General features: G+C 35.9%; 1 protein-coding gene across 39 annotated transcripts in view; it reads right to left on the bottom strand.

The window, feature by feature from the left end:
• Positions 1-19,082, bottom strand: part of LOC108707524 (target of Nesh-SH3) — a 181,819-nt gene that overhangs the window by 147,027 nt on the left and 15,710 nt on the right. The window lies entirely within an intron of this gene.

Genomic DNA, 19,082 nt, shown 5'->3' with positions numbered 1-19,082 from the left:
AAAGACATGCAGGATGGACATTTACCTTACAGTGTGCCTAATGTTATGTAGTTATGCTTTGAAAAATATATGAAATATCATGATATTACAATCAAGAATTAAGTTGTCTCTATAGCTGTCGAGGAACTTACAAGTAGATTTATCTGATGTAATGAAAGAATGGTGTCTGCAAGTAAAATGCTACTGTATTGCATGTATTGCCTTACAATTCACTACAAATGTTCATTATAACTGTTTATTGGTTGCTATAAATCATTGTCTCATGACTTTTTTTTTTTAACAAGAAAATTGCTCATTGTGTGTAATACCTGAAATAATTCATGAGATTATTTCACTGGTAAACTATAATCACTGGTTTGTCATCATACTTAAAATTAAATGACATGAAAAATTTTTCTGTAATGAGAGAAATATATTATCTGTTGATAAATAAGTGTTACTGTTGTGCATGAATATCTGCAGTTTGTTTTTCTATATTGGTGTGACATATGCTAGTTTCACTGTCTGCTTTATGACTTTATCACTGTCAGTATATGAAGACAAGAGGGTAATGTAAAATAATTTGCACCTGGTCTGGAAACCTATATATGTTTACTTTCAAACAGATGATTAGTAAATGCTACCTGCTGATTAGTTGCTACGGGTTATTAGGTTGGGTGGAAACTTTGCAACTCTTATTACATTACCATATTTGAACCATATAGAACCCAAAACAGACATACATACTCAACCAAAGGAGTGTCTTACTGATAAAGGATTGTAATGCTTGTATACTAGTTATGATGATGATTTTTAGTGAATTTTCATGATATATTTCTCGAATTTCAGCTGTTATTATAATCATCTTTTTTTATTTAAAACTGCAGAATACGGCTGTAACAATGCTGTGGCATAAAAGAAAATATAATATGCATTAATGGCATTATCTGTTGTCCGTTGACTCTTTAATAGCTGTCCTCAATCTCATGGTGAAAAAGGTCCTGGAAAGCAGAAAATATCAAGCAGTTGATTTATTCACACAATATTCTTGCACCACATTAAAACATCATGTGATGCATGTTCCAGAAAATAGATGATCCTGTACATAACAAAAATAAAAAACAGGCACCGTATGTACTTGCACTACATAGTTTTGTAATGTGTCAGTGGATTTAACTTTGCTCTTTGGCATGAAAGTTAATTAAATTTACGCATGTAGTGCAAATTAATAGATTGCAGCCACAAAAAATTTTGGACCTTTCCATTAGAGGATTATCTGTAATATTTATCGGGACACTCTGTAAATGTTCAAATATGTGTACATAAGCAAGACATAGTCATAAACAAATAGGATTGTATTTGGAGAAATTAGACAAGCTTATAAAGATGAAATAAATTATACAGGATACTAATGCTGACCACAAATTTTGTCAAGGATGTGTCTGGTTTTCAGGAGGGTGAGATTTAATAGGGTTAAATGTTAATGGTTTAATATAAATGTTTAAGTAATGGTTAATACATATATTTAAGTTGGCCACTAGGGGGAGCTAGAAGATAACAGTTGTGATGGAAAGTCCCCAGTGGGTGGAGAATAGAAAGTTACATAAGTAAAGGTTTAAGGAAGTGAGGCAGAGATGCGTCATGGGAAGAGAGATGAGCAGCAGGCACTGCAGCAGTAGAGTCATCTCCTGGAAGAGCTACTGATCCTAGATAGTGTGAGGTCTAGTGGTAAACAGTCTGCTCTAGGAAGTGTAAGATAGCTAGGTTACTAGCATGTGCAGCTATGGCCCCGACTAGGAGTGAGTGGGCATAGTGTTCCCAGCAGGACACCCGCCAGCCAGGGCTTAAGAAGAGAGGCTGATCCGGACAGAGCTGGCCAGGGCTCAAGAGGGGTGCCTGCAAGTGTGTGTCCCCTTTGGCAGTGTGCAGTTACGGGATGTGTCATATGTGTAAAGCCAGGAGATTGAACCCTGTGAATGTGCTGCTGTTCCATTAAAGACCATGACAAATAAAGAGGTCGTGTTTGACTACAACTCTCTGCATCTTGTGTATTTACTGGAGGCTTTCTCCCCACACCAAAGGTGTATGTTGTGAGATAATGAGGGCATGGCATAGGAGATAGTTGCCCCTGTTACATGCTGACCAAGCTGAATTTCTGATTGGCTGAACTGCTCTTACTTTGCAATTACAGTCCAAGCATTGACACATGTAACAAGTCAAACTGGGTTATAGTTCTACATGGTTAAACATTTTATCTTACAAAACAATATGTGGACTGACATTTTAGGGTTCTATATCTATAGAGAAATGTGTATATGTGTCTACATATATTTGCATAATTTCAAATGGTTCTGATTTATACGGGACATTGCAGACCCTGAAATGAGTATGCTTACTGGAAAGTGGGTGGTTTGTTCTTGGCATACTTGGGTGTAACAGTAATGGTTGACTTGATAAATCAAGTTGTACAGGTATAAATATTCCTGTTTTTCAAAAACTTAGGGGCATATTTATCAAGGGTCGAATTTTGAATTTGAAAAACTTCGAAATTCAAATTCAAAAACACCAACAGAAATCAAGTTGAAGTATTTTTTTGGCCTAATAGGTCCATTTTCGATCCAATAGGTCCATATTCAGCCGAATTAGAATAGTACAAATCAAAATCATAGTGCATTCCATCAAATTCGAATCAAAGTTTTTCCCAAAAAAAATTTCTATTTTTTAGAGTCCACCAGTTAACTCCAAATAGGTTCTAGGAGGTCCCCCATAGGCTAAAACAGCAATTCAGCAGGTTTTAGATGGCGAATGGTTGAAGTTGAATTTAAAGTGACAGTACATGATACATTTCGATATTCAAATTTTCACATTTTTTTCAAATTCAAATCGAATTTGGACTATTACCTAGAAGAACTACACAAAAAATATCTCGAAATTCAATGACCTTTAATAAATCTGCCACATAAAGTTAAGTATACATGCTAGCTAAAGTTTTAATCAAAGTGGACCAATATATATCATAATAGGAAGAGCAAAGTTTAATCCAGGTCTAGAAATCAATAGCAAACAATTAGAAATTTGTTTTGGCAAATCAGTTAAGCCTATGAGTAAGTGCCCACACCAGGCACGAAATGTGTCAGGCTTAAATATGTCCTAATAAAGATTTTTTTGTTTTATTACATACTTTTGGCTACTACTTGACTATTGGATGTTCTCTTCCTATATCTGAATGCTTTATATACTAGCTCTGGAGCACTTCCTAAATTTTTCTAGCATTTCAATGAGCTGCTTTGCTTCAAAAACAAAATAATTGAGTGAAGTCTTTTACTCTTGCTTACTGATATGTACAGTACTACCATATTTTGGGTTCCTTGAAAACAAATAAGCAGAAAAAGATCTTAATATTCTGGTAAATTGTTAAAACTTCTATTTGTAAGGCTAATTTAGAGGTTAAACTTCTAAAATACTTAAATTTAAACAAACAAATAAACAAAAACAGAGCATAACAGGTTAGTGTAAATTCTAGTGAGCTTCTGGGGCCCCACAAGTTGTATGGCCCAAACCCACCAAACAATGGGGAACATGACCTGTTCCACATATTGTAACCTTTTCCTGTGCCCTGTATTGAAACCTATTCATGTGTTTTTTCTGTTGTTACAAACCATCTAAATGATTGGGTTTGTGAGTGTGTGTGCTGATATTACATTTATTCAGTAAGTTAATTATTCCTAACCTTTTTTTGTTAATGTGTTTTCATCAAAATGTTCACAAACGCAATGAGCAAAAGTCTTGGAAAATGGAAAATCTGAGAGAAGATGATTTGTTCACACATTTTTCTCAGACCACATTAAATGCCAAAGATCATAAGTTGCTTGTGCCAGAAAAACAGATGATTATGTATACATAAAATGAAGGAACAGTGACTGCAGTGTCCTTGCACTTCATAGTTTTGGGATGTGTCAATGCACTTAACATGCTCTTAGTGGCAAAAGCATGTGCTTGTAGTACAAACCAAAACATTCAGCAGCCTGAAAATAGTTGAGGGGTCATTTACAAAGTGAAAAGCAGGGTGCAAAGTGCAAAAAAGCAGCTGTAATTAGACATGTTTTTTGTACTTTGCAGCCTGTCTTTCACGCTATTTAAACCCGTCCTGTGGCCATCCCCAAGAATACATGGCTGCCTGTATTTTTTATCTGGCTTCAAATGGATCCCTTTGTGCTCCTGCACTTGTGACAGGGGCAGTAACAAATAAGGAAACAAAACCTTGGTCATATCAACAATCCTTTACACTTTTCTCAACTTTGGGTAGTGTTTATGTTTTGGGAAATGTCTAAAGAAGCCTACAATCCTGAAACTCAGTACCAGTACCAATCCTGAAACCCAGTACTAATGGCATTGGCAGCAATGTAGAATTTTATGTTGACATTTTACATAACAAGGGACATCACCACACAAAGTTTTTTCTAGATATAAAATGTTATAGTGTTAATGTTTTTATTTAAACAGCCAGCTCTATGCAGTCCCAGTTTGAGAATCATGAGAAGTTTAACTTCTCCCGTGGGCAACATAATCTCCAGATTTGAATATAGCAACTTTTGTTGCTTTTGGAAATAAGATTGAGAAGATTCCCCCTGTCATCACTCAAGTAACTGGAATCTGTAGTCCTGGAAGAATGAAACAACATTCCACTTAAAACATTTTAGGACTGATGAGTCAATTCCACTTAGAATGAAGGGCTAATGATGGTACAATGTTTATTAATAATAAACAAATATTAACTTTATATTTGGCATAAATTATTTATGAGTGACGCTCGTAATATCTTTATGTAAAAATAACTGACCACGTTTTCTCATTTTCCTGTTATAACTTTCAGTATTTGTCAAAGATCATACTTGTCCTAGAGGTTCTCCTCTCCTTAAAGGAGAAGGAAAAGTTAAAACTAAGTAAGCCTTATCAGAAAGGTCCATCTAAATATATCAGTAAACCCCCAAAGTAGTGCTGCTCTGAGTCCCCTGTCAAAAGAAACACTGCATTTCTTTCCTTCTATTGTGTACACATGGGCTTCTGTATCAGACTTCCTGCCTTCAGCTTAAACCTCATTGCCCTGGGCAAGAGCATGCTCAGTTCGCTCCTCTCCCCCCCCCCATCTCTACTGTAATCGGAGCCCAGAGCAGGGACAGACTCAGGCAGGAAGTGATGTCACACCACGTTAATACTGCAGCTCCTATCCTATACAAACAGAGAGTTTATAGAGCTTTTTACTCAGATATAGTAAAACTTTCTTCAGAATAAATATAGCATTCTAGCTTGCACTATTGCAGCTAATCTATTGGCAATAAAATGCCTCGGTAGCTTTCCTTCTCCTTTAAAACTATGTATTTATAATGATATTATATATTACTGTTATTCTATATCAAAACAGGGGATGACTCATTTACTATGCAACTTTTGTGCTAATCATAAGTTTAGAATGCAGCTGCCATGTTTTTTACCCACAATGTAGTCCCCCCCAAAAAATGCATATACTAAGGTATGGTACAACTGCACCGGATTCGCTCTGTGCAAGTTAGTTGCAACACAACCAAGGGTTCCCTAGAATTAAAGTCACGTGTCAATGCCCATACTTGCATGTTATTCTGTGCTGATTCTGAACAGTAATTCATAGAGGCAACAAGTCTGTGTGGTTAATGAAATTCGTCCATTGAATGGCTTCACTCCGACTTTGAATATCGAAGTCAAAGTTTTTTTCACCGAATTTGACTGTTTTGCGGTCTTAGTAAAATCATTTGATCGAACGATGAAATACTTTGAATCGAACGATTCAAAGGATTTCATCCATCGATTGAACGATTTTACTTTGACTTCAAAAAACTGCTCTAGAAGGTCCCCATAGGCTAACATAGCACTTTGGCAGGTTTAATTTGGCGAAGCATTGAAATCAAAGTTTTTTTAAAGAGACAGTACTTCGATTTTCGAATGGTCGAATATTCAAACTATTTTACTTTGAATCGAATTCGATGTCTAAGTCGTAGTATCCTATTCGATGGTCAAAGTATCCAAAAAATTACTCAGAATTTCGAATTTTTTTACTTAGAAAATTCCCTCAAATTCACTTCGACCCTTGATAAATCTGCCCCCTAGTGTTATCCTGGAGGTAGCTGTCTGAGATCCCAGGCTCTGTGTATTTAATACACTCCTCATTTTATTTTTATGATGGAATTATATCAAGCGATAGATGACCAAATCAAGAAGACTGCCTCCAATGGCAGGTAAACAAACTTTTGATCTGCCCTTGGTGTGCCTTTGTATCCTTAGAGTTGCTCATAGACACATTAAAGGAATACTGTCCAGAAATGTCAACTGTAATTCCTAGGGTCTACTTCTACTTGCAATCTGACTTCATTCATGTTGCATGTGACCAGCCTCTAATAAAAGACTTTGTTTGATGTATTTAGCTGAGGCAGCTGCCAGAGTATGATGAAAAGACAGGTTGCAGTTACTTGCTAATGAAGCAGCTTCATATCATGACTAGTGAAAGGTGAAATACACAAAATCCGAATCATTTTGAGGCGCGCCGATTTTTATGCGCCGGCAATCTTTAGGCACACCAATTATTTTTTCATGCGGCTTTTTTTTTCACCGCCGAATTGTCGCGCAGTTTTGTGAGTTCATTTTTTTCAGCGAAACGCGGAAATTCCCTGCAAATTCGTGTCTGGCGATTAATTCCCCCATCACTAATCATGACTGTCATATAGTTTCAGTATATTGTAAGTAAATCCCTAAGCTCAGGTAACAAACAGCAGCACAGAGCAAGAGCTGTGCATCAGTAAAAAAGGAGGTGGGAAGCTATTAAAAGCAAATTCAGAGCTACAAATTTTCAATTCAAAAGGGCTGTGGTTGCCTTGGACTAATACAAAATCCCAAATCATAGTGTAGAGCATTTCTATCCTACTTCTTTCTTAAAGGAGAACTAAACCCCCCCAATAAGAAAAGCCCATACCTACTACCCTAGATAGTCCCCCTTCCTGCTTCCCCCCTGCATAGTTGATTAGCCTTGAAAGTGCCCCTAACACAGTCTTCACATATCGATGCAGAGTGCATCAGAGATAATCTTCAGGCTCTTCGGTATTCTTCCTTAAGTGAACGCTGTATTGGTACATGTGCAGTTGGAGCAAGCTTCCGCTTCGTAGCAACTGCACATGCACCAAAAGCACCGGAAATTGCCAAAGAGAAAGAAAAGGACCAAAAGAATACAGAAGAGCCGAAGATGGTGCAAGAGCCACAGATTGTTCCAATGGTGCAACTGTAACTTTTTATCATCTGACAACATTGAGCTGTCTGTGTGGCAGGAGCCATTCAGTGAGGGCAGTTTCAGTTTCTTGTCTACACTGTGCCATGAAATGTTGGGGGGCAATTAAACGAGAGAGGTAAAAAGTCAGGGTTACAGCAGTAGTCACATTGAGAGACGTAGAGGTTAGTAGTATTTGCCCACCCAGCCCTGAAAGCCCTGTGCTTGCCAACAACACATTATATAGGGGGGCCTGCCAAAATGGTCCCAATTGGGCATTCTAGCATAACTACTTCCAATAACTTTTCAGGCAGTGAAGATTTTTCCCAAAACTACACGACTTTAAACAATGTTAAATATTGTTTTCAGAGATAAGTAAACACTTTTTCTGACAACAATATTCATTTAAGTTTTCACTCTTGGGAGCCCAAAGATATGCTTGCTGCTATTCATGTATTCTGTATTTCACAAGATACTAGAGACCAGAGTTATTTACCAGTTGCTTCACCAGTGTTAAAGTTGACACTGAACTCATTAACCCATGTTCTCAGCATTTTTAATTAAACACATACTGTACTTCTGATAGCAGTAAATAGGAAGGCACTACTTCACTACTTACTTTTATGGCACTATACTTACATATGCATGAGCTTTATCTGTTGAATGTCAATAAATATAATTCACTATTTGAACTGTTTTGCTATGGCAACTAAATTATTATATTGTCTGTTCTTAATTTGCAGCTTGTTCAAACCAGTCTCTGCATTTAACAGTAGAATAGTGTTTTAAGAACTGGATTGTTTATTCTTCACTGTCTGTACAGTACATTCTTTAGCAAGCTGCAAACAGAACAGTTGTTGCCTCCTGCCAGCAAAGCAGTGATGGACGTATTTTGAATTTACGGTTAATGCTTCCCTCTATAAGTATATGCTCAGTATAAATTATTTCCACACATAAGAACAGCATGGTCTGAACTTCTGGAAAATGTCATGCTGTCTGCATTGTTTCTAGCAGATGTAATGTTACATTTCTTCAGTACCACTGTGTTGCTTTTGAGCTATTGCAGTTAAACAGAGAAATGCATCTGCACACGTTTCTTTATAGTTTTCCCGTAAGATACATTTTCCTCACAATTATTTGGAGGAAAGGATGGATTAGAAACATAATACTCTCCCTTAGTTTATACATTAAATTAGTCCCACTGATTTTAGGAGAAGGTATAGCTATAGTGAGTTTGTTGGCCACATCTCAGCAGTTATAATGTGTATGTGAATGTAAAAGGGACCTTAGATTGTAAGCTCTGCTGGGGCAGGGACTGCTGTGAATGATGTATAATCTCTGTAATGGGTGTTGGTGCTTTATAAATACCAGGAAATAAATAATGCTGTAAAAAATTACTTATGCCGGAAAAACTATATAAAAAGCAATGTATGTACAGGTATGGGTCCTGTTATCCAGAATGCACTGGACCTAGGAATTTCTAGATATGGGATATTTCTGTAATTTGTAGCATGCCTTAAATCTGCTAAAAATTATGTAAATATTAAATTAACTCAATAGTATTGCTTTGCATCCGAAAAGGATTAATGATGACTTCGTTTTTAAAAATGTGAATTATTTGATCAAAATTGAATCTATGGGAGATGGGCTTTCCATAATTTGGAGCTATCTGAATAAAGGGTTTTCAGATAATGGATCCCATACTGTATTTTTTTTTACAGCTAAAACATTCAGTTAGGGGGTATGGAGTGTAAATGGGTTCAATTACAGTATACTGTATCTAATTTGTCTTTATAAAGGTCTCTCTGTTAGACTAAAACTTTAAATCCATGAGTTTCTTGACAAGTCCTGTAAGAGCTCACTTACTATATACAATGTAAATATTGGATCTATTATCATTGCTAGACCAAGACAGAAAAAAAGATAATTGATCAAATATTCTAAGTGTTTAAAAGGGACTCTATGGAAATGGCATTAACATATTTCAACGCTTACTCGATAAAGGTTAATCCAATTTCTGTATATTATCTTAAATTATGATCTGCCTGTCATTCTCTTTTTTTCACTATGTATGACTCATAGGGTGTATTTTTTAAGTGTATAGCATGCAACAAGCATCACTACATAAATGCCATGACACGACACACCATGTAAAAATTAATTTGTATAAACATATAAATAAGAATAAAGATGTCTATTTTAAAAAAAAGAGAGGTGTTAAAAACATAATGAGCTCCACTATTTTTTACTATTCTTTATCTATACAGCTCCTACATACTCTACAGTCCCGATCACTTTCACATCAAATTCCATCAGGAATAGTGATGGGTGAATTTATTAGACAGGCATGGATTTGCTGTGAATTGGTGCGCGCATAAAAATTGTTGCGGGTCAAAATTATTTGGACGCCCATTGACTTTAATGCATGTGGACAAAATAGTCGTGCATATAAAAAACTTCGCTCGCGTTAAAATTGTCGCACATCAAAAATATTTTGACACCCATTGTCTTCAATGCATTTTGCAAACTTTTGCCGATTCTCATGTTTCGCTAATTTTTTGGCAAAATGCGACATTCGCCCATCACTAATCAGGAACAAGTGATCTGCTTTAGAGTGTGGGAAAAAATGCAAACTTGAAACTAGGACCCCAGCGCTGCAAAGCACCAACATGCTGCACACAACTTTTCATGCCAGAATTTCTCTGCTGTATAAATTTGTCTCATTGACTTGAATTAGTTATGCTAGGTCTGAAGGGTGTCAAATAATGGCTTAATTTTTAGCAACAGACATCAGCTCATTGTAATGTATTTTTTCTGTGATGCATGGGGATGATTCACAAATTATGAATGTCGCTCTAAAATACAATGTATGTTTCAATGCTTGTTACTCATTTTTGGGGGTGTTAAATATAAATATATATAGTAATTTCAATACTATATAAGTATACCCATAAGATAACAATGTTCAGTATTAAAAAGTATATCTTGGAGGTTATAAAATTCAGTCACATGACTGGAAATACTGTATTGCTTTACAAAGGAAGCACGCTTGGTAAACTATATTTGAAACATTTGTTTGACAGATGTTTCTAGTACTGGCAATATAAGACTTCCAATGCATCCAGACTTTGTTGAAATAATTTAAATTAATTAACTATAGTCATAAAGATATTTCCGGAGATTGGTTGGCACATTTTTCAGCTTTTTTTTGCCACTGTGGTGTCACCACAACCGCAAACTAAATTGGGCACAATGCCAGTGCATCCAATGTGTTCTTGTTTCTTTTGAACAAAAGTTCTTGTCAAGTGAAGCAAAAATATTATATTATTGGAATTCTATTGTAGTGTGCATATAAAAGGAAAGTTACCATAAATCTTATAAAGTAAACAACCCTTTTTAAAAATAAAGGTTTTTTCAAAATGACAATTTTTAACCCTAAGCAATGTGTTACCTTAGGTGACATTCATTTTGGTGTCACTCTCAGTTTGGGCTTTTAAACATTTGTTTTACCCTAGATGAATGAATAGATGCATGAGTAGGAAACAGCCAACATTAATGAGAATGCAGTCATGGAGTTCTGCTAAACACAATATATTTTTTTTATTTATGTATAAGGCAAAGTACAGATTATGATAATTGCACAAAATTGCTACATAAGAAAAATTGTTGTATAAACAAAGGTTATCCAAAGAGGAAACAGGATTAAAAAGTAGGCAAGCTTTACTAATTTTTTCATCTTTATAATTTGACTTCTAAAGAGGGATGCACCAAATCCACTATTTTGGAATTTGGCCAAAACCCCAATCCCTTTGTGAAAGATTTGGCCAAATACCAGACAAAATCCGAATTTGCACATGAAAATTAGGGGCAGGAAGGGAAAAAGAGAACCATGCACCGTGCACATGACTGAAAATATTTTTATTTCATCGTTTTGTGATGAAAAGTCACGTGATTGTAAGGATTCGGATTTGGTTTGACCAGGCACGAAAATCTTTCAGAATCCTGCTGAAAAAGGCCAAATACCAAACTGAATCCTGGATTTGGTGCATCCCTACTTCTAGGGACCTACATTTTGACTGGGGATTGCTGGCTCTATAAAGTAATTTGTTTCCAGTACAATATTTATACAGTTACATATTTTAAAATTATTGCCATAAAGTATGTTTTTCATTTTTGTTATTTACAAAAAAAATTTTGGCATATCAACATGTATTCTATTTTTATATCTTTGTGATAGTATTGTGAAAGTACTTTTACTCACCTAAGGGCATAACTCATTTAACCTGATTTTAATGGTTTAATGAATTTATGTTCTATGCACATATTAAAAAACCACTGCAGGGTTGACATTAACGTAGGCATGTAACAACGAATAGTTAAAAATGTCATTTCATTAAGGCCATGAATAAAGATTTGTAAAAATAAATGAGTCGCTTACTTTAGATTAGTGGCAACCCTCCTAGTTCTGCCTTGAGGCTAATGCCAGACTGGGGTTGAAAATTGGCCAGCTGAAATACGCAGGCTGAGTATCAGCCCCTTTGCTGGTATTAGCCTCCTGTTCTGCTTGCACCCAGAACAGTAGTGTCGACCCAGGTGCAGGCACACAAGGCGGATTTCAATAAAGGAAACAAGAGTTTGCAATTAATTGGGGCACAGGTCTCTGCGTTTCATTTTATAGCACAGAGACCAGTGGCAATTTTTCAAGGTGCAGGGCACAAACCACAAAAAAATTTGAAGATTAAAGGAGAAGGAAAGTCGTATCTAAATTGGGGGTGCCAAATGTTAGGTAACTTAAGTGATTGTATTTATTTACCTGCATCTTCTTTCTTCTTGCAACTGCGCATGTGAATTAGAGTTCAAAGCCGAACTCTAACCAAAAAATTTGCTTTTTCATTCTACTGCGCATGCCCCGGGAAATTTAAAGAAAGAAGAAGCCGGAAGAGGATCATTCCATGGTGCTCTCTGGAATAACCCCAGGCCGGTGCAGTTTTCTGCTTATAGCACCAGCCCGGGTTTCAGGTAAGTAAATACAATCACTTGGGGTGCCTAACGTTTGGCATCCCCAAGTGGGATATGACTTTCCTTCTCCTTTAAAGGGATACTGTCATGGGGAAAAAATGTTTTCAAAACTAATCAGCAGAATTCTGCACTGAAATCCATTTCTCAAAAGAGCAAACAGATTTTTTTATATTCAATTTTGAAATCTGACATGGGGCTAGACATATTGTCAATTTCCCAGCTGCCCCAAGTCATGTGACTTGTGCTCTGATAAACTTCAATCACTCTTTACTGCTGTACTGCAAGTTGGAGTGATATCACCCCCTCCCTTTTCCCCCCCAGCAGCCAAACAAAAGAACAATCGGAAGGTAACCAGATAACAGCTCCCTAACACAAGATAACAGCTGTCTGGTAGATCTAAGAACAACACTCAATAGTAAAAACCCATGTCCCACTGAGACACATTCAGTTACATTGAGAAGGAAAAACAGCAGCCTGCCAGAAAGCATTTCTCTCCTAAAGTGCAGGCACAAGTCACATGACCAGGGGCAGCTGGGAAATTGACAAAATGTCTAGCCTCATGTCAGATTTCAAAATACAACAAACATTCAGAGGAACATAGCATTCCACTATGAATAAAATATATATTTGTTAAGATTCACTAGTGCTAGACTGTTTGCTCTTTTGAGTAATGGATTTTAGTGCAGAATTCTGCTGGAGTAGCACTATTAACTGATGCGTTTTGAAAAAAACATATTTTCTGATAACAGGATCCCTTTAAGCATGTTTTTTGTCCTTTACACTCTGTGTGTATAAATGACCCCTTATATGTGTCCCCATGATAATTAGCTGCCTCAATTTACCACTTTTAAATTATTTTCCTTGAAAATGATTATTTCATAGAAAAGAATACAAAAAGAAACTCCACCAGTTTTATATTATTTAACAATACAAAGTGAAGGTCTTAATATTCTTTATGATTCCTGTATTGGTCCTCTCCATCCAAAAGGACTCACAGAGATCCCCCTGGAATTAAGTTTTGGCAGCTATGCGTGCATAGATCACCTGTAGTTAGTTCCAGGTAATCAATAGCAAAGCCTTCAAGCCTAACAAACTAGAGATTGTGCTTTGTATTATTTGTATTTGCATACTTATAGGATTAAACAGTTAGCCTAATACAAAAAGAACATTAAATGGAAACATCACTGATCTGGTGAAACCGGTGTTACTTACCAAGCCTATATATTACATAGAACAGTACAAATAAATGTCATACCAAAATACCACTGTAACCATTATACTGGGCTAAAAGCAGTCAAATATGTGTTGCTTTAAGGGAGCTGGGTGCAAGGAAGAAGATGTAAATGCTGTTTTTCTGATGACCCAACCTATAATATAAGAAATGTTTTATCACTTGTATCTTACTCATTTGAAAATGTGCCACTTGGCTAAGATACAACAAACATTCAGAGGAACATAACATTCCACTATGAATAAAATATATATTTGTTAAGATTCACTAGTGCTAGACTTGACTTGTGCTATGCGTGTGAAGTTTTAATCAATGTTATATTTAAGATTCAGATTATAGAAACACCCTATAGAAACAGAAACACCCTACACAGTATGGGTCATTTTAGCTATTTTAACTTTGATAGATGGAATGTTGGTGACAATTTATGAATAGTGTGTGCCAGAGAGATTCATAGTCATTGGAATGGGTTGCAGAGGTGTATTTTGTTCTTCAGTTATGGATGTTTCACCTCCGTTGTACTCAAAGCTGCATACCAGTTTTGTATATTCATGCCTATGGCAGTGAATGTGGGTTTTTTACTGATGTAGTAATTCTTTGGCAAGCTGCTAATACCATACAATAAGGCTCTTCAATTTCATGACATTTAGACACTGAAACATGATCTGTGGAACTTTAAAGGATGTCACCGAATACAGTTTTAGAAAAAAAGAATTACATTTTTTTTAGCTGAGGAGAACAGGTAAAGAAGGTTTACTGTTTGTGACTTTAAAATGAAAAGCAGATTTTGAGAAATTGGTTGCCATGTTTTTAATAAACCTTGGCATGCAACATGCAATATTTGTAGAGGAATAAGGGAAAGTTTCCACTGATGATGGAAACATTTTTTTATATTGGGGGAATTCACTCAAATTGCATTATTGGTAATACTTTTTCCAACGTGAAAGACAGCAACACCCTGGGTCACATCAGCAAAATTGCCTGTGTTTATTCACAACAGGGTTTTCACAATACATTCATTGCACATAACATATACAACAAAATCAAAGATGAAAGCAGAACAGACTCACATTTCACATTTACATAATAATAACTGTACCCTTGTTTGCTTTTCTGCCTTGCAAAACACTGTGTACATTTGTGGTGCTATATAAATACATACATATATAAATGCATACATACCGTGGTGTTCATTTGTATGCAAGAATAGACCACACCCAGGCAAGCTTCCATCTCTATACATGAGAGACTGTTCACAAGTAAGTGCCACAAACTCAAATCTGAACTGCTTCTACCTCTCAGCTACATGCAATAGGTTGTTTTACAAAATAATTTGTCAATTTGTTGTGAATAAATCTTTATTAAAAATATCACTCTTTCCATTGTCTATAATTCAAAACATGTCTAACACTGCTAGTTTGGAATGCTTGTAGAGCAGGCTTGAGTGTACTATTTTGGCAACACATGACAAGTGTATTGCTCAACTGATGGACTTTCACAGCTGGTTTAAAGTAAATGTTATATCACTAATAGTTCTTTGACATATAGATTTTTTTTTTAACAGTGTTTACAGGTTGCTCATTAAAGGATTTTTGGAATCATAGAAAAAGGTCAACAAATAGGAAAAATTAATAGGTTGGATTATAATTTATTCACACAATATACAACTCATATAACAACTAGTAAATTCTAAAATGTAAAATGTTATTTCCTTCTTATATATCTACAACTGTGTTAAACATAAGATCCGTATTTACTGGATTTAAATGGGTTTGTTTGCTTCAGGTCATTCTCATGTGCTCAAAAGGCCATAAAAATCAGCACAACGTTAATTTTCATAGGCAGGTGTTTACAATATATAGTCAATATGCTTTTGCAAAGTCTCTTGTTTGAGAAAGTGATTTTAAGCACCGTTAAAAACTACTGATAACCTCTTTGAAAATATTGATTGAAAATAATATCATGCATATATTGACATATTTCTGTTCCTGTTACTGATGCTTATCCTTTAGGTAACAGAAGTTACATAGTTAAGTTGGGTTGAAAAAAGACCAAAGATCAAACACCAGTGGACATATATGCACATACTGTATATACTGTACATTGTCTCTGCGGAATACAGGTGTAGAGACTGGTAAAAAGTTTCCCCTTTTATATTGCAGTCCCTTAAAAATTGACTATGTGGCCCCATAGACATGACCTCTAGAATTGCCTGTTTTAGCCACAAAGTGTTCTGAGATATATATATATATATAGAGCAGAAATGACCAGCAACACCAGGGTTTCAGTGAAAAAACAATATATTCACATGTGCATATGTAGCCAACGTGACGTTTCAGTCCTCTCAGGGACCTTTCTCAAAGGACCTCAGACAAATTCAGGATCAAAATTTGTGAAGAAAAAGAACCCCTTATTGATCAATTTTTGTTAGGTTCCCTAATCAATTTTGTACAGTTGATTCCGTTATAATGTGATTTTCTATTATTAAATTAATTTACCAACTCAAATTCATAAACCCATTAATAAACTTAATTCATTTATAATTACCAAACATTTTTTATAGTTAATCCAATATTCCAACAACTTAATTATCCGTGATATAGATTGACGATACACTTTTCAATAAACAGTAATATAGTGCAATTAATAAAACCTCTTTCAATTAATTGAGGTAGCTAAAGTGCCGTGCTCAAATAAATAAATGGATAGTTCCTAGGATATAATCATTGATAATAAAGTGGCTTTTGCTGATAACTTATTAAATAGTAGAATACTAATCCTTCAAATCAGTTAACTTGCAGCTCATTTCATTAATAAAAGAAGAGAAAATGAAATTCATAGAGATTGGAGCTGTCCCAAGAAACTAACTTGTTCTTTTTCTACCTCCGGGACACCACAAAACCAGGCCTGGATTTGCGGCAAGGCCGCATAAGCCCGGGCCTAGGGCGGCAAAAAATAGGGGCGGCATGCCACCCAGCCGCATTATGGGGACGTTCGAAAAAATGCCGGCGTGCTGGGAAGGCGGGGTGCTAGGACCGCGCGGCCGCCTGGTCGGACCGCGCAGCCTAGGGGCGGCCAGAAATGGAATCCGGCGCTGCACAAAGCTGGAGAAGTCAGTGTATCTGGGACTGTGGTCTCATAATTTAGCTTCCCTGACTATTTGAAGAGGCTAAACACAAATCCCAGGACACTTGGGGGCAGATTCCATAAAGGGCGAAATGACTAATGCTAGTGAAAATTCGCCAGTGTGATGTCATTTTGGAACTTCACCAATTTCCTAACGGGCGCAGACATCTCTTTACTAGCAAAGAAGATAGACGCTAGTGTTGCTTCGCACTCTAACTCCAGGTGAATTTTCGCTCTGGCGAACAGACGTAACTACGCTAATTCACTAAGATTCTAATTTTACTGAACGTTACCTCATTCGCCAGACTTGCCTTTGCCAGCTCAGACCAGACGAAGTGCAATGGAGTGCATAGGACTTCCTCAAGGTCCCCATAGGCTTGGCTAAGTTTTTTTGGTCGAAGGATAATCCTTCGATAGTTGGATTGAAATCCTTCGAATCGTTCGTTTTGAAGGATTTAATCGCTCGATCAAACGATTATTCCTTCGATCGTACGATCGCAGTATTTGTGCAAAATCCTTCGACTTCGATATTCGAAGTCGAAGGATTTTCATTCCCAGTTGAATATCGAGGGTTAATTAACCTGTTTTTGGTTAAGTTATGAGAACCACTGGTGCCCATTTTTACTAAACACCATAGTATATAGATTATAGTTACCTAACAGCATCCTGCCTCCAACACAGTGAGGGCTCATTCCAAGGGACAGAAAGTTTAATTCAGGAATTTATCTGTAAAGCTCATGATAATTTGGAAACCCTGGTGGCCTCCTGTACTATAGTGTTACACAGGTAATTACACAAAGCGGCTTATGAAATTATGTGAAATATGGAATATGATACGCTATCCTTTTCATGGTCATACAGCAAGCATACATTTTTGCCATTGGATCACAATTTTTCCAGAGGAGATTACAAAATATTTATATATATATATATACTGTATATACAGTTAATAATGTAAATAACACACACACACATATATATATATATATATATGGTCTTGATAATGGTCCTAGAGGTGGACCGAAACGTTGACCAGTTTTAATGTAATTTAATAAATATTAGATTTTTAATCAAAATCCCAGTGTGCACTCATGCTTTCTGGATTAGTTATGCTTTTTGTCATATGAGTGGCGCCTGGGTGCCTTGCTGATTCCAGTGGAGTGCGGACTACTACCAAGGACTTTTTATATATATATATATATATATATATATATATATATATATATATATATATATATATATATATATATATATATATACACACACACACACACACACACACACACACACACACACACACACACACACACACACAATGAAGGTGGTTCTCACTCCAAGGAGGATGTTTTATTTAACAAAGCTCGACCAAACTCTCAACCATGATTTTGCCTTATTTATTATTAAAATAACTCGTTAAAATTGCCCGAAAGCCGAAATCGTATTATTTTTTTGCCGTTTCTCCCAAATCGCTCACTTTTTTCCCCAAAAAGCCAGACCAGAAAAATTCTAGTTTTAGTAAATAACCCCAAATGTCCATATTTCTCAAAATGCTTTACTCTATAAATTACACCAGTGTTTCCTTGAAAAATGCCCCAAGCAGGAGCCAAAACGTTGGTGTAATTTATGGAATAAAGCATTTTATATATTTTATATATATTTTATATATGTATATATATATACACAGTATGTATATAGTTTTGCACAATTGTATGTTCTTTATAATGATAATACTAAAAAATGTCAAAAAATGTAGATGTGTCCAGAACAAATAATAGCTTCCAATCCCATAAACAATATGCATTTCCAACATGAATTTGTCCCAGATATTGAGATACTCTTCCTGTGTACTTCTTAAAGGGAATGTTAATTAAAGGAGCATAAGTTAACACTTATCCAGAACATAGTAATTTAAGTTTATACTCCATAACTTGCATCTTTCTATTTATGCAGGAATGGAAACCATTTGATGATGTGTTGTCTCACAAGAAATATGAAGCAGGAGCATATGTGAGCTATAGCAATAACTGGCGCTCAACCTGCTTAGCACTTCCAGGTTTCTTAAAATTCACACGTTCTGCATGCATCTACTCCTGGAAGCAATTTTCCTGTTGAGTCTTCACTTTCTTACCAGGAGGCTACTAAAAAAATGCTTTTGTTGGGTTCAGAAACAGTGCAAATAAAAAAGTAATTCATCAAAAAAAAGCAGCAGTCTCAGTAAAGTGTTCCTTAGTTTTAGCGCTATATATACACAATTTTTGCTTTCATAACTATAAAATATATACGTAGATCCTTTGATTAGCATTTATTATATTATAATTTACGATAAAGCCATCAGTAGAAACTGCAGAATTTGCAGTTGTGGTCCCTGCAATATTAGATTCAGGGTGACCCTGGAGTGTGAAAGCCTGTCAAGTATAAAGATTTACACAAATTTACACA

This window comes from Xenopus laevis, chromosome 2L (genome assembly GCF_017654675.1).
Source record: "Xenopus laevis strain J_2021 chromosome 2L, Xenopus_laevis_v10.1, whole genome shotgun sequence".
Classification (NCBI taxonomy): domain Eukaryota; kingdom Metazoa; phylum Chordata; class Amphibia; order Anura; family Pipidae; genus Xenopus; species Xenopus laevis.
Note: the sequence above shows the minus strand (reverse complement) of the source record. Positions and strands in the feature narration are given on the sequence as shown.